At 40.9% G+C, this 24,206-nt stretch overlaps 1 protein-coding gene across 10 annotated transcripts in view; it reads left to right on the top strand.

The window, feature by feature from the left end:
- Positions 1 to 24,206, top strand: part of ATXN1 (ataxin 1) — a 334,709-nt gene that overhangs the window by 158,149 nt on the left and 152,354 nt on the right. For 9 of the 10 annotated variants that reach the window (XM_064705220.1, XM_064705217.1, XM_064705222.1 and 6 more), the window contains one exon: positions 21,514 to 21,636. The exons of the other annotated variant lie outside the window; for it this stretch is intronic. The gene's annotated coding sequence lies outside the window, so the exon portion shown is untranslated. The remainder of the gene's footprint in view (positions 1 to 21,513; positions 21,637 to 24,206) is intronic. 10 annotated transcript variants of the gene reach the window in all.

Here is a 24,206-nt window from a genome sequence, read left to right as displayed (position 1 = left end):
AGCTCTCCATCGCAGTCACATCACACTTTGAATTACCTTTACTATGACTCATGTTTGCTTTTTCACTTGGCAAGTGTTAAGCTAAAAACAACCAAGTCTTGTCCCTCTCTCGTGTGTTGTGTCCTTTTCCCCCCCTGTACCTCCAAGTCTTTTCTCTCTGTCATAACCTTTTCCTTCTCCTCAAGCAAAATAATTGTACATAAGATTTAAGCTATGTCATTTTGTCTTTGATAGCATCTCTGTACTGTGCACCTCAAGCTAGCGAGATTGCCAGTCTGTGCTGGTATGGTAGCTCCTCTAAGTTGCCGTCACAGATATGTTTGGTGGAGAATATTTTTGTTTCCTCTGTTTAAACACATTATTAATGTTTTGGTGTGAAATTTTGCATCGGGACAATGTGGGCATCTTTGTGATTTGACATGTAGTATAGGCACACAGATCTAAAACTTGACTTCAAATTTTGCGTGCACTTTCAAGCCTGTGTGTTGAGCTAATGAGATCATAGCTTGAAACCACTTGTGCTGAGGTTTCCCTCACTTGCTTTTGGCCTATGCTTTCAGAGCCAGCTTGAAGACCAAGGTGTGTATCCTGTGTGGGCATCAGCAACTTGTTTCACCAAGCTTGAAATCCCCACTTAAAGTGCATTGTTTCCAGGCTAAAGAGAGTGACTGAGGAGTGCTACTGAAGGCTTGGTATTTCCTTGCTTCAGTTGATGGGAATTTCGCAAGTGATTTCTTTGTGGACAGATTTGTGTGCATTTGGCCCTTTTCAGTGCTGAAATCCCTGAATCTTTTTCAAAGGAGAGCCTGGTGCATCTTTCACTGAGGACAGATGATTGGCAGAGGTTGCTGTACAGTTTAACTGATGCTGAGTTCTGTATCTTACTGTACTGAGTCCTTGGTCATGCCAAACTTCTGCCAAAACTGGCAGTCTGGTTGAGGTCTGTTTGCCCTGAATAAACCTTGAAAAGTTGTGCTTTTATAGTGCTGTTGTGATAACTACTTGGATATCATAAAAATTGGCCTAGAAATGAAGGAGAGAAATTCTTGGAAGAAGTTTTAGAACAGGAAGGGAGGGTAATACGAGACTTTTTATTTAAAAGAAAAACAGTTGTCCTCATATTCTTCTAGCAAACACCAGGCAGGTTTAGATTGCTGTGCCAGATTTTCTTTTCTAGGAACAAAGGTAGACTTCTTTTTTACATCAGGGTGCATGCAACAGATGAGAACACACATCTGTCTCTTTTAGACTAGTGTGTAGAAAACACTTCAGTGTTAAATAGCTAACACTTGTTTTAGACTGAGCTGCCTAAAACTATTGGAAAGGCTAAGTGATTTACCTGTGCCCATGGACATAGCCTTTGAAGCAGCACCACCTGATCAAGCAGACTCTCTAGGCCCATTTCAGCCCTCTGAGATGGAGAAAAGTCCTTTTGGTACCCAATCTGCAGGGTTAGACTTGGTAGCTCCTTCCTGTGGAAGGCACCAGAACTATGTTCCAACATTTCTTCTGGTGTGTGGGCTAAACAATGCCTTGGATAGGCTGGGGCATTTGCTGCTAACAGTTTAGCTTGAAAATACATACTGTGGTAAGTGCAGGAGATTTACCTTTCCAAGCTTGTGGAATGGCCAGCTTGTCTCTGCGCAGGTGTGTTATGTCATCTCCAGTTCCCATCTCTCCTTCCTGTTTAGCTTGCAAACGTCATGATTTTGTGAATTTGCTGTTGCTGGGTGTCCCTGGCAGTGTGCTGCCGAGCTTTGTTGCTTTCTGGTGTAAATAAATAGAGCTAAAGGTGATCACAAGCAAAAATATTCTATTGTTTCTGAGAAGAATCTTGTTCTCTTGTAAGCCTAACTAATACAGTCCATACCTCCAAGCAACGAATGTAGGGCCCTCCTGCTCAGCATGTGGCATCTGACTAGGAGATAGGCATTGCTCATTGGAGTCCTTGACCCTCAGAGACTTTGCTTTTCCCAGCCCATGACCATGGTTATATGTACACATGGTGCTGTCCCTGCCGTGCTGCTAACTGTGCGGAGGTACATCATGGGCACACAATGTGGAGCAAAGGAAATCAGTGCTTATGGACAGGACTTCTTGTGCCTCACAGACACAGTCTGCACCCTTAGGAAGATGGTGGCACGTAGAAATATCTCTATTTTCTGTTTTCCCTCATGGTGTGAGGACGGAAGCATGGGTCTGCAGGTGGCCAGTGCTGAGCCCTCCTGCTGGATACAGCAGGCAGCTTTCCCTCAGCAGGAGCAAGGCAGTGCTTCCTGCCTCGGGACAGGCTTAGGTTCACTTTGCGGCTCATTTTACCCATGTGCAAAATAGATGTGTAATGATACCTGCCTTTGATGTGGAATCCAGTCTTAATTAATTAATTAATTGATGTTCCCTAAATGCCTTGAGATCTGAGAATCACTGGTATGCTCCAGAACAGCAACAACACTTGTAGTTTGGAGAACCATTTTTGGAATGAGGTTTCTCAAAAGGAGAAACTCCAGCTCCTCCTTTACCAACTCCTCTCCCTTTTTTTCTGGATGAAGTGATACTGTGCTGTGCATTAATTGTATGGCTTGCTCCTTCTGACTTCTGCCTAAATAAATAAATAAATAAATTGATGTGCTTAATACAGTCAGCACGTAGGGTGCTTGCCAAAGAATTTCTCAAAGCAGCAGAGCTGGGTTGCCAAATGTCATGTCTTTTATATAAAGCATTCTTCAGGAAGCAAAGTTGCACAGGGGAAAAAAAAGAGAAGAAAATGTTATAAAAACTCTTACTGCTGTAAGAAACATTGTCTTCCCCCACAGGGAGAATGTCTGGGCCATATCATGGTGGGATCAAGGGATCCTATTTTTATTTCCTCTCAAAGGCCCCTCTCTCATTTCTTTTCTGCACTCCCTCTCTTAAGGAGTAGCTCTTTACTGTGCTGGCTGGGGGAAGTGGATTTCAATTAGCATTCAAAAGCAGGGTTATGTGATGGTCAGCTTACATGTGGATTTTGCCAGTGGATTTTGGGTGGAGAAGAGGTTGTTTAAACAATGTCACTGTCAGAATATTTATTAGTATAATGTGATTAATGATTGAAAGAAACCAATGGAAATTTTTAAAATATATTTATTTCAGGGAGCGTGGGGGAGGTAACAAAACTTCCGCATCAAAACATAAGGCTGTACGTTGTAAATGCATGCAGATCTGCTTTTACTGAGGAAGCTTTATATGTACCATTCATATGTTTAGTTGTGTTTGTGTTCAGGAGTGCATTGGGCCAGCTCAGCGAGTGTGGGCTGCAGTGGTTTGGCCCTGAGTTTTCCCTGACAGGTGGAGTTTGCTGTGAGATCTGCTGTGTTCAGAGAGGCTTAGCCTCAAACCCCTCTTGTACTGCAACCCACAACTTGCTGTGGGCTTGTGGGAGCCAAAAGTGCCCTGGGGTGAGGCAGCATCTACTGTGTTTTTCCAGGGGCAAAAGATGCCAGAAGGTCCATGGGTGAGTGAGTGATGAGCTGGACTGGGCATTAAGTGGGTCAGTGTTGTGTCCCATGGGCTGTAGGCTGGGCATTGATGTCCTGGGTAGCTGGGCTGAGCAGAGAGCAGGGTTTTGCCCAGTTTCAGGGCCCTGTAGGGGTCCCAGCCAGCAACTTGCTGCTGCTCAGCTCACTCGGCTGCTTTTTGGTAAAGATGTGGGAGGATGAGTTTTGGAAATTGCTTTGTGTAGGCTCATAGAATTGCTTCTGCTTATTTGTGTACTCCCAGTTCCTATCTCTGGGTGGTTCTTACAAATCCAGAGGCCAGTATTTTTTCCTCTAAATTTAAGCTTTGTTGTGGCAACATGTTGTCTGTAAGTGTCTGCAGGCCCTCCATTGCTCTCAGTGTTGCGCACTAGCTGGTTGACTTTTTAAGCCTGGTGTGGATTTGCAATGTAAATGTGGTCCATTGAATTGGTATCAATAACAGAGAGTTGGAGCTGTACTGAGGTTTACAAAACAGGATTGAAATAGATTTTCTGAACTTCAGCCCTCTACAGTGTTTTATCTCACAGGAGTATTTAATCTGGTAGCATAATGTGAGATCATTTAGGCAGCAGTGCGGCCTTGCAACTCATTTCTCCCATGTTATAGCTGCAAATGACTGAATGCAAATTTAAACTATATATATACTACTGTTTCCATCCGGATCTGTCACAACTCCTTTGAACTTCCATCAGGGTTACTATATGGCACTGCAGAATAATTAACACAGTATGCATTAGCAGTATGTTCATTTGTCCTATATTTTGTCAGGAACAAATCAGCACCAGTACTTGGATAAGCAGCAAGAGCTTCTGCTTTTGGATTCTTAATGTCTGTATTGCAACAATGCAGTAAGTTAATGGTAATGAGTCTTCTTCAGTTAGTGAAGTTACATAATTTTAAAACATTGTGAAAAAACCCTTCAATGCTCCTTCTCCTTTCTTTTTCCAGGAGGCAGCTTGAAATTCTGTGTGATGAAAAATCCACATCTCTGGGTATGGTGTCAGTAGGGAAGTCCCCACCACACAGTTAATTGTGACAGGTGCTGGTCTTTCTTCTGAGATGTGCTGTGTCAGACAGAGGGACTCTCTCAATTGTACTTCTTCTTTCTTCTTGTAATTACACAGTTCTGCAGTCCTGCTTCTCTCCCTGGGTTGCAAGCATTGAAGTTTTCACTGCTTCTGAGTCCTCGGCCATGTGTCTTGTGTTGTGTGTTGATCTAACAATAAGGGAAAGAAGACCAATTAATAGGCTAGTGCTCAGATTTTACAGATTTTTTTTTTTTTTTTACAAATGCCTTTAAATTTAGAGTGCAAGTGTAAGATAATTCCCAGATAGGAGAAAAGCATTCTGAGCAACAGTTATTGTATGTGTTTGTATGACTAGTGTGGTAAGAATGTAAATTAATATGGTATGTATTATATAAGCACAATTTCAGAATAATTTCTGAATTGATAAGTTATATAGTCCTCAGAATACATGAAGTGAAAATGCTATTTGCATGAAGAAAGAGAACTTGATAGGTAACCCTTCCATTTATACTTAGGCACAGATGGGGTATGGTGATGAGAATGGGAAGAGCCTGCATCGGTTGGAGTTATAAGTGGCCTCGGTTTGCCATATGCCCTTCCCTCCCACATTCCCTCTAGGTTTTTTTCCTTCTTTCTTTTTCATTGGGGAATTATTTCTCTTCTCTGTATTTTGTTTACACTGTCAATATAGCAGTGTTTGTTCAGGAGAGGTATTTGATTTTGCAGCTGACATTTATTTACAGGGTCACCTTTTAGTCCCTGTGTTGGATTGCCATTCCCTGTGAGCAATATCTCACGAGCAACATAACCTACTGTCTAAGAGATTCCACAGAAAACTCTCTCTCTCTCTGAGTGCCCGGTAAAAGGCAGGTGGAGGCACGCTTTGGGCACATGTTAACACTTTTGTGGGAGCTTATATTGTTCTTTGAGACATAACAAGCCTCCAAGATCACACCAGGTCGGAGGGTTTCTAGCAGTGTACTACTGTTGCTGAAGCCTGTACCTCAGTTTGTGTGGCTGATTTTTGAATGGTCGACTTTCAGCAGCATAATCCAGGGAAGATGTCTCTGCACGTGGCAACAGAGGGTTTGGAATAGCTCCTTAAATGTCCCTTCCAACCCAAACCATTCTGTGATTCTGTCGGTCTCTGACAAGTCTTTACTGCTATTTTTCTCCCCTGCAATGATCATCTTTGCATATTCTCAGCAGTTACTCCTTTACTACTAGGAGCAGAGGGTACTGTGTCTTTGAATGTTTTGACACTCACTGCTTTAGTTCTTGACTCATGACTTACGTAAGTCTCTTGAGTAGGTTTCAGGTTGCTATTTAGAGGTGATGATATGCTGCTTGTGGAGAAAGCATGGAGGCAAGGAGCTTGAGACAATTGTCTTGCTTTCCTTGTCCTTTTCTCATGATTTTTGGTACTTTTTTTTTTGTTTGTGTGAACAGTCAGGGAAGGCAAAAAGGGAGAAAATAGGTCTGTGGAAAATGTGTCCTTAAATGCTGATGTAGGCATGTAAATACTTGCATGCAGATTTAAAATTTTGCTGGTTATCAGAGAGATTAAAAGAGAACAGAAAAATTAGTAGGCCTCTCTGGGTGAGTGGCTCCTTGAATATGAGAACACTGCTGTTAGGTACTCAAATATGAATACAGAAAATATAAGTTCAGGTATTCTGGTTTCAACACTTTACCATTATAGAAATGGGAACCGGGAAGAGGAAGAGTTGGAAGGAACAAATAATGCAGTAACTTGTGGGGAAGTATCAGATATTCAAAAACTGTTACTCTAAGCTTATATATTTTCAGCTTTTAAAAATAATTTTTCTGCACCAATTCATTTGACATTTTTTTCATAATCTTCACATTTCCCCTCCTTACTTTTTTTTTTTTTTACAGCTCTCTAAGCTACAAACCTAAGTGAAGTCGGGTGGGGAGAGAGAGCAAGAAGAGACAGTGAGCATGATTTATGAGTCTCACATTATCAAGAATGTGGTGGGAGGGAGGGGGGGATAAGATAAATCTGTGAATAATACCATGCAAAGAAGTTCAGAATGTGGAACCACTCCAGGCCGTGAATGATCCTGTGAAATTTCATGCCTTGTTTGTGTAAGACGGTCAGAAAGTTATTTTCTTCTTGTCTCTGAAAGAAAGCTGGCTCCAGACATCCTTGAAATCTTGTGGGATTTGCTAAAAATCATGGGAATTGGTAGCAAAAGTCAGGGTGAATATAACAGTTAACTCTATATAGATGATTATTTTGGCTCTTGGTCTTCATACTTCAAACCTTATTTGCATTAAAATGCCTGTTGTTAGACTTGTAAAATGTCTTTTGAGTCTTCATAAGATTTCTTGAAATTATCTGCAGGAGAAATATTAGAACCATGTTATTCATGAAAATTTTTGAGATTCTTTACACTGCATAAACTGTGTGTGTATGTGTACATATATATATATTTGCATCAGAAGGATAAAACTTCTCATCATGAGTATTTTGTTTTGCTCAGCAGCTTCCTTGTCAGATAGGAATGTGAATTTGAGATATACTGTTACTTTATCCTGATATTTTTGCCTCTTGTGCACCTGTACAATATCTGTTTGACTTGTGAGTGAAATGCTGTGTATGGTTGTAGCAGGACATATTTTCAACATTTTAAAGACTCTGTAACATAAAACCTGAACTTCAGCATGTAGTTCTTACTGTTTGCTGTGGTGGAGGCATTGCCCTGTGGTACTAGAACAACTTTCAGTTTTTTGATAGTAGTAGTGATCTTTGCTTGCCTTGCTGCAAATATGCTGAGTGGGCTTTTGAGGGATGAGATTTACTGCTTATTTTAGCAAGTTCTGCAAACAATATCTGCCTTAATAATTTTATTTTCTACTTGTAATTACATATCCTTCTTTTTTTGGTAATGCCTTCAGAACTCCTCAGTTCATTATAAACTCTCAGATCATAATTTTAGGAATAATGTGTATCCTGACTGGTCATAACGAGGCTGAAATTCCATCTTGGGCTTCTGGTGTCATCACAGAACTGGGATGAAATTACAGCTTTAATTTATGTACTATGGGGGATATATTATTTATTACTATGCATTAGAAAATGATTAATCTCTGCTTGTGTAGCAAGGCTACCCTACTGCTCTGAGTCCCCAGGAAGTGCTGAGACATTGTAGAACTTCTTGTGCAGATTACATATGGTTTTATAGAGCTGCCAGAAAGACCATTGCATTATTCAAAAGCTGCTAGAGGTGATGAAAATTTAGGAAGCCACTATGGGTTTTTTCCTAACTAGGAGAATTTCCTACAAGGCTTTAATTTGCTAAACCTGAGCATTTCCACACCTTTAGTTGCTTTCTGGTGTTTTGTTTCACATAAAACCATGCTCAGATAACTGGGTTGAGGAGCACTGTGTTTTGGGGACCCTCGTTCATCAAAGCACTTTAACTGTAGTCAAGCTCTCCTGAAGATAATGGAAATTAATCATGTGCTTCATTGATCTGCTGAGTCTGTTCTTTAATTTCTACTTCTTTGGTTGTTCATAAAACTGATTTTCTTCCTTTTCCTTCACTTCCCCAAACTGTGTGTGTGTATGTGTGCATGCATATGCCTGTGTCCATGAATACATTGAAACTGCAGTGGAACAACATGAACTAATGGAAAACTGTGATAAAATTAACTGATTTGACCATATTTAATTTCAATGACTTTTAAAAAAATGTTTTAATGTTCTTATAACATTTCATTTTTATGAGCATTTTCAGTACTAGGAAAGTCAGTAATGAAGTTCTGATATGTAATAATCAGTACTGTGTAACTTGTTGTAATGTCCATAACTATGGCTGTGATGAGTTTGAGTCACAGCATTCCTTCACAGCTAGTTTTCATTGGAGCCTTTCTACATTAGCTGAGAATTTGTCTGGTTTTGTTTTCTAGCCTGTGGACATGTGTTTGTACAGACCTAGTAGAAGCCACTACACCATACAGCTGTTACCAAGTAACATAACTAATCTGCCACTTCATGGAAACAATTTGGTATCTGGGGGAGGTGACTGGAATTTTGCATTTGCAGTGCTCTGCCCTGGTTTGGAGGGGAGGAAAAAAACCCCAGCAAAACAAACAAACAAAGAAACAAACAACAAAATCTAACACACTGTCCTCCCCCCAAAACCCTCACCAAACCCAACCTCCAAAGGTTTGTAGGAATTCTAATTAATCAAACCCTGGCAAATTGTCTTCAAAGTACTTAGCACTATTAGATCTGAAAAAAAGAATTAGATATTTGTAAAAGATCAAACAGATACAAATACCTTAAGAAAAGAAGTCACTGATTTAAATTAAGTGAATGCTTTATACTAGTACAAAAATATTATAAAAAATTAAATACTCCCACTTTCTAAGGTGGATTTTTATCTTTTAAGGCTTTGATGACATGTATAAACCACTCAAGTTTCAGCCTTGTGGGTTATATTGTCACCAGAAGCTCTGACTAATGATACAGTAAAATCTTACAAATGACAGTTGGGTATAGTATGACTCTAAAATATCTTTTTAAAATTGTTTTATTATTGTCATATGCTAAAAAAAAAAAAAAAAAAAAACCTACAGTGCCTACTGAACTTAGTGGGGAAGTGTTACCCTCAATTTGATTAGGGTGGCCATATTACAAATCCCAGATATGGAATCTAATACCCAGTGACAAAGCTGATAATCCTTGAGTGTAAGAATCTTGAAGCTGGTGTAGGGAAAGACGTGTGAAACATGCCAGCAGCTCTACCCCACGCAAAATTAAAATGATTGTCATTTTTGCAGGGAACACCATGGGAATCAGAATTAGAGACATCCACCCCTCTTCAGCTTGAAAGCTGAAGAGATGGCTGCAGTTTCTGTGCAGAGTTTCAGCCTGCTAGAGCTGTATAAATAGATCCCTGGTGCCGTGCAGATCTGTGCGGGACCAATCGCTTCTTCCTTTCTGCATCACGAGGAGCTGCAGAGAGCAGCCCTCTGCAGCTACCTGTGTCATGCCAGTCAAACTGACCACTGGCTGGAACTTCTGAGGGTGGAAAGTCTTGCTCAGATGATGTTCTCCGCTCTGAAGGAGTAAGGAATGAGGTTTATGTAGATGTAGGCTGATCTTTTAAAACCTCATTTGGATTTTAAATGGGACATGGCATTTGTGCTAGCTTTCTGAATGAGTTGCAGCCTTGGGTGAATCCAGTATCGTGTGAGTCAAGATAGTGTATCACATCAACAGAGAGGAAACCAGCTGTTTATTGTTGGAGAGTTTTAATTGTGCTGTGATAGAGGCACGAAACTGGAAATAAATACAACAGCATGAATTTTATACTTTCACTGTAATTTCTTACTTTTCTGCCTTCTAGCTCACTGTAAATATTGTTGCCAGTTTTGTGTAGGGAGGGACTTTTAAGTCTGATAGGAGAGGTAGAAAAGAGGACCAAAGTAAAAGCTGAAGGGTAGATTTCCCTAGGTTCTTAACCTAACCCTTCCTAACCCCAACCCTGTCAGTCCTGGTGGTCATAGGGCACATTCTGTTGAGCAGTCACAGTCGAAGAGAGTTGGATCCTACTCCTGCAAGCCAAAGGTGACACTCTGGATGTACAGTTCTGCATGTATGTGAAGGACTGAATCCTCACATAGAGGACCATAAAAGCACAAAAGAAAATTTGAGAGGAGAGAGAAGAAAGAATGACCGTGGGTTTTGATGTAGGATTGAGGTCCATTAACTTCTTGGCACAGAAGTCCAACTCTGGGAAATGAATCTTAAAGTTGATTTGTTACACATCTAGGAAAGTGTGCAAGTGCTTCCCTCTCACCTTGCCTGCAGATGCAGACTGGAAAGACATGGCTCTGATCACTCTGGTGAATGTGTTTGTGCCAGTCCAAGCTTTGTTCTTCAGACTGTGGGCTGTTTGATTGCCCAAGTTTTGGTTTGAGATCAGTAAAGGTTGGGTTGGTGGTGCTGAGTGGGGCTGTGCCTGCTTTGGTGCACTGCGGGAGCTTGCCGAGTTGTATAATTGCACGTTTGCTGTCATACCATGAATGACTGATGGCATAATTTGTATTTTCAAAATACATAAGCAGTTCATCCTAATCAGGTGGTATGGTAAATATTTCCAGGAGATAAAAACAAAGTATTAGGGCAGGGAACAGAGTTACAAACTTTCTTTAATGAGCTGCATATTGTTTGATCGTGTTTTTTTCATATACATGAGCTTCTACATGCCAAATTCTAGTAATCACTGGCAGCTGCTTCACAGTCCTGGAGAAATAATACTGTAAATACTGGAAACAGTAAAAATGAGTGGATGTGTCAGTTTGCCTTTCAGACTCCTGTGACTAATAGGTGATTAGTACAAATAGCAGAAGGCCCTTTTATCTTTCATCTTGCTTCTGGAAATAAAAAGAAAGGGAAAGCTGTGGAACAGAGGGAAGAAATTCAGCTCCTCCAGACAGTTAACAGTGGTATTGCTGACTGGCTTGGATTACAGTTCTGGCTGGGTGGGTGTTTAACTTGTAAATCTGAGTAGTTCTGCTCACTTCCAGAGCCCCTAAAGTTAAGCATATAAATGCTTTGGGACCTGAAAGACCTTCCTTGGCTTATTCTGGAGAGTGTGCTGCAAAATCTTATGATGTAGGAAAACCCCCAATCATGTCTTTTCCCACTTCCAATGAGTGGCTCATAATGTCGATGGGATGTGGAGGGATTCCATTTCTGTTTGTTTATGCATACCAATCTCCAGTGCTCCAAAAAGATGCAAAAAATGAGAATATCATGGTTTTGTGTGTTGATCAGCTGCTGTTATTTTTCAAAGGCACAAATTTTAAATAGCAGATGCTAATTTAAGTAACATTTTAACATATGTGGAAAGCACTCCTGAAAAAATACTGCAGTAAGAGTGAAGGATTTTTTTTAATGAAACATTTTTCTCTAGTACAAATGTGTCAGTGCTTGGTGACAATTACACTCACTGGAACTTGGGAGAGCAGGGGCAGCATTTCATTCTTTCCCAATGAAGAACAGTTTGTTTTTAAAAATAAAGAGAAGATCCCAGTAATAACTATGAAAAGGCCTAGGAAAGTAGTGCATTTACAGGTGGATGAAACATTTCTGTAGAGTTCAGATGTCTTTCTGAAAATACTACACAGCAAATTTCTGATCTTGATGCAACTCACTTGCATGAAATGAAGGGTTCCCACTCTGGGGAAGAATCTAACTTCAAATTTTATTCCTCTTATATATGATTATCATAAGCCTAAAGGAGCATAATTGTCCTTGCTGACTTTCAAAATATCTTTAAATTTTTTTGAGCCTTGAACTGATTAATCTAGTGTAGATTGCATTTAAATATATACCTATATGTTAAGGCATATGTATTTTAGCACAAAATAAGAGTCAGGGGACTAGTACAAGGAGGCGTGTTTGTGGTTTTTAAACTTATTTTAAAGCAATTATGTAATTATCATTGTCTTTTTTTTTTAGTAATATACCAGCTACTGAAAGTGGGTTGTTGTCTATTTCAGCCTATTTGAAAGAAAATTGCACAGTTGGTTTCCTTGCAAATGTCGATCATCCTGCAGAGACCGGCTGAAGGGTTACTTTCATTTTCTCCAGGACAGCAGTGACAGGAAAAGTTATGTGATGGTATTGTTACTAGCTGTAGACACCAAAGAGAAACTCTAGGTCTAAAGTCAAGGAATTGTTGGAAAAGACAGTATAATGTTAAAATTGACACAGGCTGGTGCCAGAAAATGAAACTGTTCAGTGCTGTCTTTGTCATGACAAATATATGCAGGCTGAAAGCAGTTTTGTCCTAGGTATGAATAAATGCTGGAGAGATTGGACTGCACTGCAGCCCACATCAGTACATGTGCATATACATAAAGAGGTAAATATATCCAAAACAAATAAGGCTGTAAATAATTTTTCTGGTTCCAAATTCTGTTCACCAAAATTAATTAGACACATGTAGCCATATGCAACACTGTGAATGTTCCATAAACTTAGCTTTGTTTCTAACGATATCTGTCTTATATTATGAATAATGTAAAGGAAAATAGTTTGTTTTGATCCTCCAGGGGAAAAACCCTTTCATTATCTCACCTCTCATCAAAAACCCCATACATCTACTTGTCCTCTGTCATTTGAAGCAGATTTGACTCTGTTATCTGTACTTTTCCTGTCTTGCATAGGAACAAAATGTTGTCCTATTTTCTGTAATTGGAATTTGGTAAATCACAAATAAGTTACAGTAGTAAACTGAATGTGTTAAAGAAATGGAACAGAGAACAGATTACAATTTAATTTCCCGGAAGATAGACCTAATATTATTCATAAACAGAATGCAGTTCACAGTAAGTACAAGTAAAGCTATGTTTCAAACCAGCCCAAGTAAAATAAACCTCCCTGGGCAAGATGATGCTTTATTTTGTTACTGATGAATGTTACAGAACTTGCACTGCAGTTCTGAGTTTTAACATCAGATCCATTGGTTTACCTTTCTTGCCAGTTCAACATAATTTTTCTCAGGCCAAGATGAATATTTTAGTTTGTTTTCCTTCTGGAGTTACACTGTCTTTGTATCTCCCTGAGTCTCTGCAGTAAGGTTGGAGTCCACTGGCCAATTCCAGCTAAATTTAAGAGGCAGCTTGAGCACTGAACAGTTTTGTGGAACAAGGATTTGGGTATAGAACAATGACAGAAAAGGGTGACCTTTCTGGAGGAAAGGCTGGTGTGTGCTATCAGAAATGTGAGAGTGTGATGGGATGAGCCATTGCTCAGAGTTAGCTTTGCTCAGAGCATGCATCTTTCTTTGCATGGGGTCGTGTGGAGGCAAAGCCACAGGAACCAGCCTTCATGGACTCCACTGTGTGTGGGACTGCTTGGTCTTTTAATTACGGAGAATATCCCACATCCTTTTACTTTACCCGTGCTTTATTGGTAAATGTTGGATTGTAAATGTTCAGCTTACTCTAAACTAACAGCACCTTCACTCATTTCACATATTCTGTATGAGTCAAATGGAGCCTGGGACAGATGGACAAGGTGATGTGACCAGGGCTTTGTGACAGATGGAACATGTGCTGATCTGTGCAGCTGAGCTGGGAGGTTAGAGCGCAGCCCACTCTCTCTGTCCTGTGCATAGAGCCACCAGGGAATGCAGTTTAAACACAGAGAATCACTTATTACAAGTCCCAAACTTTCTCAAACAGCTCTTGAAAACGCAGGACAAGGAGTTAGGCCCAAAGCTGTGCTGTTAAAAATTAACCATATTAGAAACCATGCCCCTGGCTGGTTTAATACATAGAAACAATTACCTTTGCAGGAAACTAACACAGCTCCACATTGCTTTGGAGGGAAAGGACAAACAGCATGGTAGCAATTGTGACAGGGCCCAGCTTCCCATACTGACTCTGCCTTTTTCATTCATTAAAATGGACAGTGGTGGTGGAGTTGAGACTATGGATTTTACACACACTTCCTCTGTGTTTGGGCTTCCTGCTTGCAGTGACCTCAGAGTCGTCTCCTGCGTGGAAGGCGTGTGAAGGAAGAGAGAAACTTTCAAGAAGAATTTGAATACTAGGAGAGCATTTCACTTGGTCTCAGCCAGGTCCTCAGCATGGTGGTCAATGTCACTTTTGCTCACAAATTTGCTGCCAGGTCCAGAACAGTTTAACAAAAGTTGAACAGATTAATCAATGAGGTTTAGTTGGTTTCCTGCACCTGAAACTCAAGGAAGTTTCTATCACAAGGTATTTCTTAGCAGCTTCCAGTGAAACTCTAGTGTGTTATGCTGTTGCTACTGCTAGGGGCAAACAGCTCATGAGGAAGAGAAACAAGTCTGGGGGATTGTGTACAGGTGGCTTTTAGCCACTGGCCTGTAAACCTCCACAGACTCAGCAGGTACTTTTTAATGGGTGGCAAAAAGTAATGCTAGATATCATACCATAGAATTCTTGGCTTTTCATGCTCAGAAAAACGATGTGATGACTGTCCTATTAATTGAATTAGTTATGATAAGTGTCAAGATTTTGAGCGTCTATTTAATGACATTTTCAAAGAGAACAAAAGATCTACTGTGAGGACAAAAAACAGAGGACATTTGACATAAGCTCAGATGACAATATATTAAAAAACACTGCTGCCTAAAATTTTCTGCTGGCAATTTTTACAACTAATGCCTGAATTTTTATTATTATTATGCCTAATATTTATTATCTTTCAAGGGGTTTAATGGTAGTAGTATTATCTTTCATGGGGTTTAAAGGTAGTGCTTTTTTTGGTCTTTTTATCCACTTTGGTTTACTTTTTCCCTTATCTAATAATTCTTTACTATTTTGCTGCAAGATGAAGAGAACATGTTCAGTTTGTTTTACTTTTCCCCTTCTGTAACTGTTTTCTTGCTACTTTGGTGTAGGACAAAGAGAAGATAATTGAAAGAGTAGAAGAGCTCATTGTAAAACTACAGAAATTAGGTTAGTTATTGTAGCTGAAACTACTTTGATCTATTCTTTACATTGTTCACTTCAAGATGCTCTTGCTGCTTGTCAGTATTCCACTGTTGCAATATTATAATGGAATATAATAATATCTTCTAATTTGGTGGCATGAAGAATGACAGCAGAATATTTGATTTTTATGATTATGCCTACATTAAAAAGTTGTGTGGACCGACTGGAGAGAGTATCTGTGAAAACTGTGGTGGGATGCTGAGATTTGCACCAGGCATGTTTTCTGGTTGCTTTTGAGCTGTCTGGTGCTGCTGGCTGCTCACTCTGGGGAACATGATGCTTCTAGTTAATTCCTGGCAAGAGGGATTTGTTCATGTGCTGCAGGACTACCCCACAATAGAAGTGAAAGTCCAGGCAGGATGGATTACCTGGAGACTTGCTTTAAACACTGCATTCCTGATCTAGCAAAAGCAGATGGTAGCTTTGCCCTATAGGGATGTAGTGGGATGGAGGCATGGAAAGAGAGGCATATTTCAGTGATGTGATTGTGTACAGTTGTGCCAGTTAGTGAAACAGGTTTAATAATTTTCTTTCATTTTTTTCTCTCTTCCCTTTTCTTTGTAATTATTACTGAAAGGGGAAGGTTGATGTGAGTAGGCTTCTGAGAAGGAAGACTGTTTTGAGAAGTTAGAAAGAAGAAATCTTCTACTGAAAGGATCGTATCTTCTTTAAGGAGCTTATACAATGCCAAGTGCACGTTAGATGCTTAACCAGTAATGACTTGTGTCTAGTGGCTGGTGTTTGACCTGCTGATGTGAGCATGTGGGGACAGTGCTTGTAACCTTCAGTCACAGAGGCTGCTCAGACAGACACTGCACTCAGCTGAGGCTCTTAGCCATCCAAAGACTGGCTGGGCATGCTTAATTTAAAGGTGTACAGCCTCTTTTTGGTGTGTGTCCTGAGGCAGGGAAGGGGATGTGTAATGTCATATTATTGCTAGTATGACGTGGAAAAATACATGATGTTATCTGAGACAGTAGGTGTGAGAGCCGGTCTGGCAGATGTGACAGTCCTGCTTTCTGGATCTGACAGCTGGCAGCCCAGGGAGCATACAGCCAGACCTGGTATTTGCTGAAATGCTCATGTTATGGCTTGTGCTGAGGGAAAGGAAGAAGTAGAGGTGACAGAAGTAGGAGTACAGTGTTTCAGGTTTTTTTTTTTTTTTTACAGAAGACAAGTTTGAATGTAGACTTACAGAAAAGCATTGTTTTTCTCAGTTTCCTGTCTCTTGTTGATTAAAAGAGTAGGCTTGACTACAAAAAAACCAACCAATCTTTGTGGCCAACCAACTCACTGAATCCAGGCAGGTGACAACATTTCTTCCTCTGCGTGGAAGATCTTAGCTGCTGGCATAGTCCTGCTACTCTCAAAAAGTAAGACCAAACCACAGTAGTGCTGAGCTGGTTGTGGCTTAGTCAAATTTCTATTCTAAAAACAGCTTATGGTAAGGCCTCCAAAGTTTCCTGCAATAAAGGTCATCACAGGTTTCTTTTGAAATGTCCTGAATGTCTCCTGTACTCTCTGTCACTGGAGATACATGCTTGTATAAGGAATATTGATTGTTCAGATCTTTCTATATGGCAGAAAGGAACTAGATCCCAAAAAACAACCTCATATAGCTAGAAGGTAGGTGAGATGAGTAAGTAAAGCAGACGGCAATAGGAAAAAAATACGAGGCCCATCTGTTCCAAACAACATGGGATTTCTATTGTTTTTCTAGAGCCCTTATTTGAAGAAACTAGAATGTATCTGCACATTGAATATCACACCATATTTTATTTTCTTAACATCTCTTTTTAGAATGTATGTGCTCTTCAGCAGAGGCATGCCTGCCTGCTGCTTTTTGTGGGCAACACGCTGAACTTTTACAGGGTTACTGTTCAGAGCAGCTTGGCCAGTGGAAGAGTGGGTGGAGGGTATTCAGCTCTGCATCCACTGGCATTCCTTGTTTTCAGAGGTCTTGAGCCAAGGAGGGCTGTGCCTCTGAGCACAGGCAGTCATCTGGCAGGGTTGCTGCCAAGGGATGAAGCCACTGACTTGTGATGCAGTCTGTCTCTCTCAGACCTTCATGCTGGGATAAAGGCGGCACTTAGGGTGCCAGGGAGAGCCTGAGGTCAGCACCTGATGAGACTGGGGCTTTATGACTTGGAAAGACATGACACGCCTCAGGGTAAGTGGGGGAGAGCATGGCTCTGTGTCACCTTGTAATGATAAACAGGTGGCATCAAGGCATGGGGGCAGTGAGCGTGGGCTGGTAGTTCTAGTCCAAAAATCATGCAATAAAGTCACTTTGGCTGTTAAGAAAAGAGAGGAGTTCATGGTGTGTGTGTGCTTATGAGCAGAAGGCAAGAAAAGGAGTAAATGGCACGTAGGAACGTGTGTCTGAGCCTGCCAGACCCTTGGCAGAGGCAAGGGAGAGTAGCAGGTCCATTCCTGTGAGATCTGGGAGGAAGAGTTCCTGTCCCCATGGTGAGAGGTGTGCAGAGAGCCTGGTGCTGTGATTTCTTCATCCCTCACAGCTCATTCCAAAATGAGATCACATTTTAGCAATCCACTGTTCTCAACTGGCCTTGGCTCAGTCCTGTCACGTGCACTAGTACTACTTTTGCCCAGGCCCACCCCAGAACTGCTTGCCCTGGGGATGGCAAGGGAGGCTGGCAGTCTTGTCTGCCCCCCAGGCTTGGAGGTAGGTAAGCCTATACAAATCCAGAAATAAGAGAGGAGTCTTTCTGTGTAGCTTGTCTTGAGGTTTAATTTCTCTCTTTACTTGAGTCTTTGTTTCCATTGCTGTGGTTTTTCATCAGTTTTGATCACAGTCAAGTCATGCTGACATAGCGTACGTGCAGTTTACCTAGAATGGAAAATCATCTCAGTCCATTCAGCTCCATCGGCCTTTTGAAAGAGGCCCCACTGTGAAATGAAGGAAGACTGGGGGAAAAGAGGCGTTCTACTGCTGGTGTTTTATCAGACTGCTATTCTCTTGGTAGTTTCTTATAGTCCCAAGCTGGCAAGCAAGGGGTAGTGCCTTTCTCAGCTCTCACTAAAAAGCAAAATATTTCTGCCTTTGAGCGCAGAGCAGCACAGCACCTGTTGTGTTCCTATGGTTCTGAAGCCAGAAGGCAGAGAAATTGATCTTGTAACTTTTGTCCAATCTCGTTGCTTTTGAGGGAAGTGCTGTGTTTTGAGGAGATGTGTGCTGAACAACCATCATTTAATTCTTGCGGGTTGCTAGTAGTGTGTGCTGCAGCTGGGATAGGCTGCTGGATAGCCCTGGCTCAATTTGGCATCTTTGCAGCTGGCAGGGTTAATGCTGTGTGTATGGGAGGAGGAAGGAGGATTTGTACTTCAGACCTGCCTCTGCTGGGAGCTAGAGAAGCCAAGCACCGCCTCATTTATTGCACCGGCAAGAGTGAAGGAGCTGACAAGATATTCCTGTAATTTGTTTGAAGCTGCATTCATTTCTCCAGAAGGGGGAGAGTGGAGTAGTCAAATGCTGGGAGGAATTCCCAGCCTGATTCAGGACTGTCCTTTTTCCCTGACTCCACAGACACTATGAAGGGGCTGTCAGATCTACTCACATGTTTTGCAAAGTCCAGGATTATCTGGCTATTGAGTCAGTCTTTGTAAAGTGTGACCCAACAATTCTAAGAGTTCACTGTTGGTTTTGATACTATTTTGGTTACTGAGAAAATATTATAAATGCATGGAGGTGCAAGCCATGTGCATCTCATGACTTGCAGGAAGTGCATAGATGTATGGCAGGCATAATGCTCCTTTCTGATGGGGAAATTTGAATTTGGCTCACAGATATTATTTTGTAACAAAAAAAGGATGGCAGAATGAGTTTCAAGTATTTTTGCGACACTGAATTTTTAGTGTTTTATCCTCTGATATATAAATTGTTACTTCTGTTTTTTTTTTGAAAACCAGACTATTTCCTCCATCGCAGTTACATTTGTTTTCTTTTGACAAACCCTGATTTGTTGCTCCTGTTTCTGTAAGGATCAGATGGGTAATGGAAGCTGTACAGCAACTTTATGTATGCTACTTGAGATAGTAAAATGCAAGCCTACAATAGGCCTTTTTTCAGCAGCTGTAAAGCTGTTGTGTGAATACAGTGAATCCATTCAGTGTCCCCCACGCTTGCTGGGAGCACCCTGGAGAAGAGAGTTGTACTAGTGAAATGACTATCCAGCAAAATGGTTTCAGAGGGGCAGGCTGATGACTCACTCCTTATTTTGGTTTGCAGGGTCTTTTTCTGGGTATGTGAAGTTTTAGTCTGAGTTAAGAGATCAGTAACTTTCTATAATTTTCTCCTTCTTTCCAGGTTGTCCACTAAATCAGCATGGGTGTTCTGTTCCTTACATCAGTCCTCTGAGATGGGGGAGTGCTCTTATTTTTGTTGTAGAGACAGGGGCAGGGGAAATTTTGGGTTAAGTGACAGTGTGCATTAGGAGCCAAACACTCATGCTGTAGTTGTACTATAGAAGCTCAAGTGTCATTCAGAGCTATTTCAGCCTTTCAGGAAGTGTCACATAGCATTTGCCCATAGGTCATGCAAAAAAGCGTGGAGGATAGCTGGGAATCTGTCCATCAAACAGTTTTATTTGACTCTTTAAACAGAGCATTAAAATGTAAGTATGTAAAGTGAGAAAGGGAGGATTTAATGCTGATTTTGATCTTTGGCCACCTTGTATTTGAGTTCAGGAAAAAAATGAGAGGCAGAACCTAGTTGATTCGGCAGGGTGATGCTCTGTAAGAAAATCCCTTTAACACTTTTTCTTAAATTAAGAAGGGTTTCTAGGTAGCATGAGTCATGGACAGACTGTCCTCATTTCACTTTGAACTTGCAGCCTTCTCTGGACGTGTGTCACAGATTTAGAGGACTTTGTCTGCTTCCTGCAAGTGGTAGGCTTGGCTCCTGCAGCCTTGACTGGTGTAGAGTGAGAGCAGGCTCCTTGAAGGAAGAGGCAGCACCCTGTCAAGGGAAGTAGCATGGTGGAGTAGGGGCCCAGCTTGAGTATTTTGTACAATAAGCAGCTTTGGGGAGTGGTGACATAGGCACAGCCTTTGTACAGGTGTCAAGGTCCCCCTTATTTGTGTGTTGTGGTCTGCTTCAAGTTTTGGGTTGTTCTCCTCCAGGGTGTGTGGGGGAATGCACTGTGGTGAAGAAAGCTGTACTTTTTGAATTTTTGACCAGTTTTGGAAAAGTTGTCTTTTTTGAGGTATATAAAGCCACAGAAGGCTGTGAATATTGTCTTAATTTCTTAATTAAAAGCAAGGGGAAAATTATTCAGACCTGTCTGTTCTAGCCAAGGCAGAAAATCAAAGTGTTCTGGCTTACGTGCACACAAGGTCAAATCCTCTCTTTGTCATGTTGTGTAAATTTGTTGGCTTCAGTGGGGGTAGCCACAGGTGTAACCCTGGGAACAGTTTCTTTCAGCCTTTTTACAGAGCAAAAATGAATGTGGTTGTTGGTCCTAAAAATTGTTCATAGAGAAATAGCTGGGATGTTTGTAATCCAGAGAGGCCATGCAAATGCAAGACCACGCTCTCAGAGGGAACGTGAACTCTGCACTGGCTGGCAGTGTTTTCCTGCTGACAGAGCCTGGTTTGGAGTCTTACGTACTCAGCTGGCCCTTGGCCAAGCCTTGCTGCAGGTACGGGAGAGGGAGGAGGGTGAAACAGGGGGCGGTGAGAAACTGTTCTCGGTAGCAGCACTCGCTGAAAAGTCAAAAGCCTTCAGACCTTTTTTGGTGATGGTAGAAAATGTCAAAATTGATTGTATTAGAGACCTGCCAGTTACACTGAACTCATCTACTTTGTCGCTCCTCCTCCCTTCCTTCCTCCCTCGACAGCTGGGCTGGGTTTTGTAGTGCTAATGCTGCATTGCTTCTCCAGCACGGCTACTACTTCCCCCACGCTGCTACTACAGAAATACTACAGGAACTCAGTGAAGACTGAGGGAGAGGGCTGTATATGTTCTATTAGTGATAGTAACAGTGATTGCAGGAATAAAACTGGGTAGCAGTTTAATGCTTTACATAATGATTTTTCTTCTGGTTTGTGTTCTGGGTTTTCTTCAATTTTCACTGTCATAAATTTGTGGAGTCTGGTATATCCTGGATTGTGCTTTAAATGAATACTTTGTAGTGTGCTTATCTTATGGATTTTTAAAATGTCATGGTTTTGAGTGATCTAAACCAGTGGGGTTTTTTTTGGTTTTTTTTTTTTTTTTTTTTTTTGTTCACTTGGGTCTTTTTTAATTTTATTTTTTAAGTACAGCTCACAGAAGAGCTGTTGCTGGAGGAAGTTACCACACTTGCTTTAGATAATGAAACATACATTCAAAAAAGGTCAGGGATTTCCCCTGAGCCGCCCACCAATTGCTTGAAATGACGTTTTCATTCTGAGTGTTTCTTTTTTTGTTTTTGTTTAAGATCCTGGAGCACAGGGAAAGAGTTTTAATGCAAAATACCAGAAAAAAAAGTCTGCAACATCTCCTGTGAGAGGGGAGAGAAAAGGAGATTAACAATTGCATCTTGAAACACTCATGATTTGAGGTAAGTGATTGAAGGGTCTTGTCATAAGTTACAGTTAGTTTGTAATTAAATTAATCATTATTTACCTTGGAGTGTCATGATATTGTTGTTGAAGGCAATAAAAACAGGCAGGAGAGGGAGGGAGAGAACGGTAACGGCAAACCCAGAAACAGCAGTAAAAATACGTAATGCACTTATCTTTTTGAAAATGAGTCCCATGAGTTCCAGTCCCACAAACTGGCAATCATTCTGACATTTATAAGGGTTAGACCCTATTTAAATCAATGAGGCTATTCTTTCTGAAAGTTAGGCATGAGCCTAAATATTTCCTAGTTTGGAATCTATATCATATGGGAACTATTGAAGAACATACAACACCCAGTCAGAAAAATGCATATACTAATCTCTTACTGTTGGTGATATGTCATGAGTAATCTGATTTTGCAGCATTCTTAAGTGATATTTTTATATTAAATACATAGTTCTCATTTTTTATGTTTAAACACCTCATTGAAATACCAAACTTCTTAGCAGAGCCTGTGAATTCTATTCCAGCTTTAACAATACATCTGCCTTAATTGCTTCATCAGTGTGCCTTTGAACAAATGGAGTTTAACATATAAAGAAAATAATGTCCCCTTTCATAACTAGAGTTGCATATTGCACATGGATATTTGAATAGCAACTGAACTAAAAGTTCCCTGGCTGAGGCTGAATTGTGTTGTCAGAGTTAATTTTTTTTAATAAAGACAATGACAAGGCACAAGGAGAAGCTCACCTTTTCCCTGTAGTCTTATTTTTTGTTTGTTTGTTTTCTTTTCATTTCTCATTAGAAAAGAATCAAACTTGAATCTAGTAAGGAGAAAATACTACAGTTGTAAAACTTTTAACCAATGAAAATGTTGCATAAATGAACGCTAAAAAACACCAGCATCTTCCTTAAATAAAAATTTTAAATTATTTATTCTCTTCTGCCCCACAATTGTGCTGAAAGAGACAAAACTGCTGTAAGGAATCTGCAGAATCAAAAAGACACATGTAATTTGAAAGAAGCAGAGTATACATTCCCACAAATGTGCAGAGAATTAAAACCTTTTGGCAAGTGGCATTTGCAGGCATATGTTGCTTACCAGATTTCAGAGGAGAGGAGAGCGTAGCCGAACCCTGGTGATTGCTCTGTATTTTGCTTTGTAGGAACAGAGCTATTAAGTTTCTTTTGAAATCAACAGGCCCACTGCAGGGAGCTAAATATTTCCTTTCTGGTCAGTGAACAGGGGCCATTGCTTGGGAGATTGTAGTGGTCCTGTAGGTATTTGTACTGATTTTTCTGAACAGGTCAAAAGTTTTTCAAATCAGTGTAGCCAACTCCTTTTCATGTGCAGGTCTTGCACTAGGGACTGTGATCCCAAACAGGAATACAGAACCCTTTCAGCAGGCACTTTTTGTAGTTGTGAAATGAGGTATTAGTGCAAACCTGTTTGAAGGCTGAGGTCAGGTAATGCCTTTCTCTCTGGGACAAGCCCTGTTTCAGGTTCAGGTGACAGTCTTGGCCAAACCAGTGAGAGAGAAATGCTCCGTTGTGTGATCACCCTCAGCCTACCTTTGCTTTCTGTCCATCCCACTCTCTTGGAGGCAAGCATTCCTTCTTGGTTCTGTGGAGCATAAATCAAAATGTTTTTATTGCTGCCTTCTTTTCATTGATGTCAGGCCAGGATAAGGCGCATGATTTTCCTTTCACAATTGCCTTCTTGTTGCTCTCTGAGGAAGCGCATGTTGAAGTTCAGGAAGAGGTATTTTGTAGCATCTGTGTGGCCTTTATAGTAATTTTATCAGCTCTGTGTTACGCTCAGAAAATCGTTGAGGTTGTTTTTAGCTTTTTTTGTATCACAGAGTGCAGGAGCTCATTGTCAGAGTATTTGAGGGAACCTCTTTGGTGCCAAAAGATCCATATTAGGATATATTAAATTGTACCACTATCCTTCTCCTTTCTTATTTTTTTCAGCATGTGGAGAAATAATGTCCCCATTTGTGTGCATGGAGAAGGTCCTGTGGTATATGCCAGGGAGCTATGTGGGCGCTGAGCTGAGCAGGCAGAGAGACTGACTCTCTCCTGCTTTGTATTTTGCACTGGGAGTGAACACAGGGGACCGAGCCTGCCCAGATTAAACACATGCCTTTTTTGTTTTGCTCTTCGTTCAGCTGTCAGCATGCCATGTTCAGATGGCAGTGATCAGTCACAAATTGTCCCCTGACCATGCTCCTCAGCTCTCCTGAACCATTAGTTTTGTGGAGCTCTTCAACAAAGATGGCACTGGTTCGATTTCCCCACCCCCTCCCCTGGCTAATGGAAGAAGACTTTGTTTGTTTGTTTGTATTTTCCCCTCTAATCAACTGCATTAGATCCCAAAGCAACTTGTGTTAAGTGGAAGTGAGGCTTTGATAATATGTGTGCTTGCTAGAGACTTAAGATTTTTTTTTCCCCACCTCCTGTATATGGATCTTTTCAATGGGGTGCCGCTATTGTGAATCAGAAGGAAAGTGCATAGGCTGCCAAGCACATAATAAAATTATTCTTTTGTTTCAGTATGTGT

The sequence above is a fragment of the Zonotrichia leucophrys genome, chromosome 2 (genome assembly GCF_028769735.1).
Source record: "Zonotrichia leucophrys gambelii isolate GWCS_2022_RI chromosome 2, RI_Zleu_2.0, whole genome shotgun sequence".
NCBI classification, from domain to species: domain Eukaryota; kingdom Metazoa; phylum Chordata; class Aves; order Passeriformes; family Passerellidae; genus Zonotrichia; species Zonotrichia leucophrys.
This window is presented reverse-complemented; position numbering and strand designations above follow the sequence as displayed.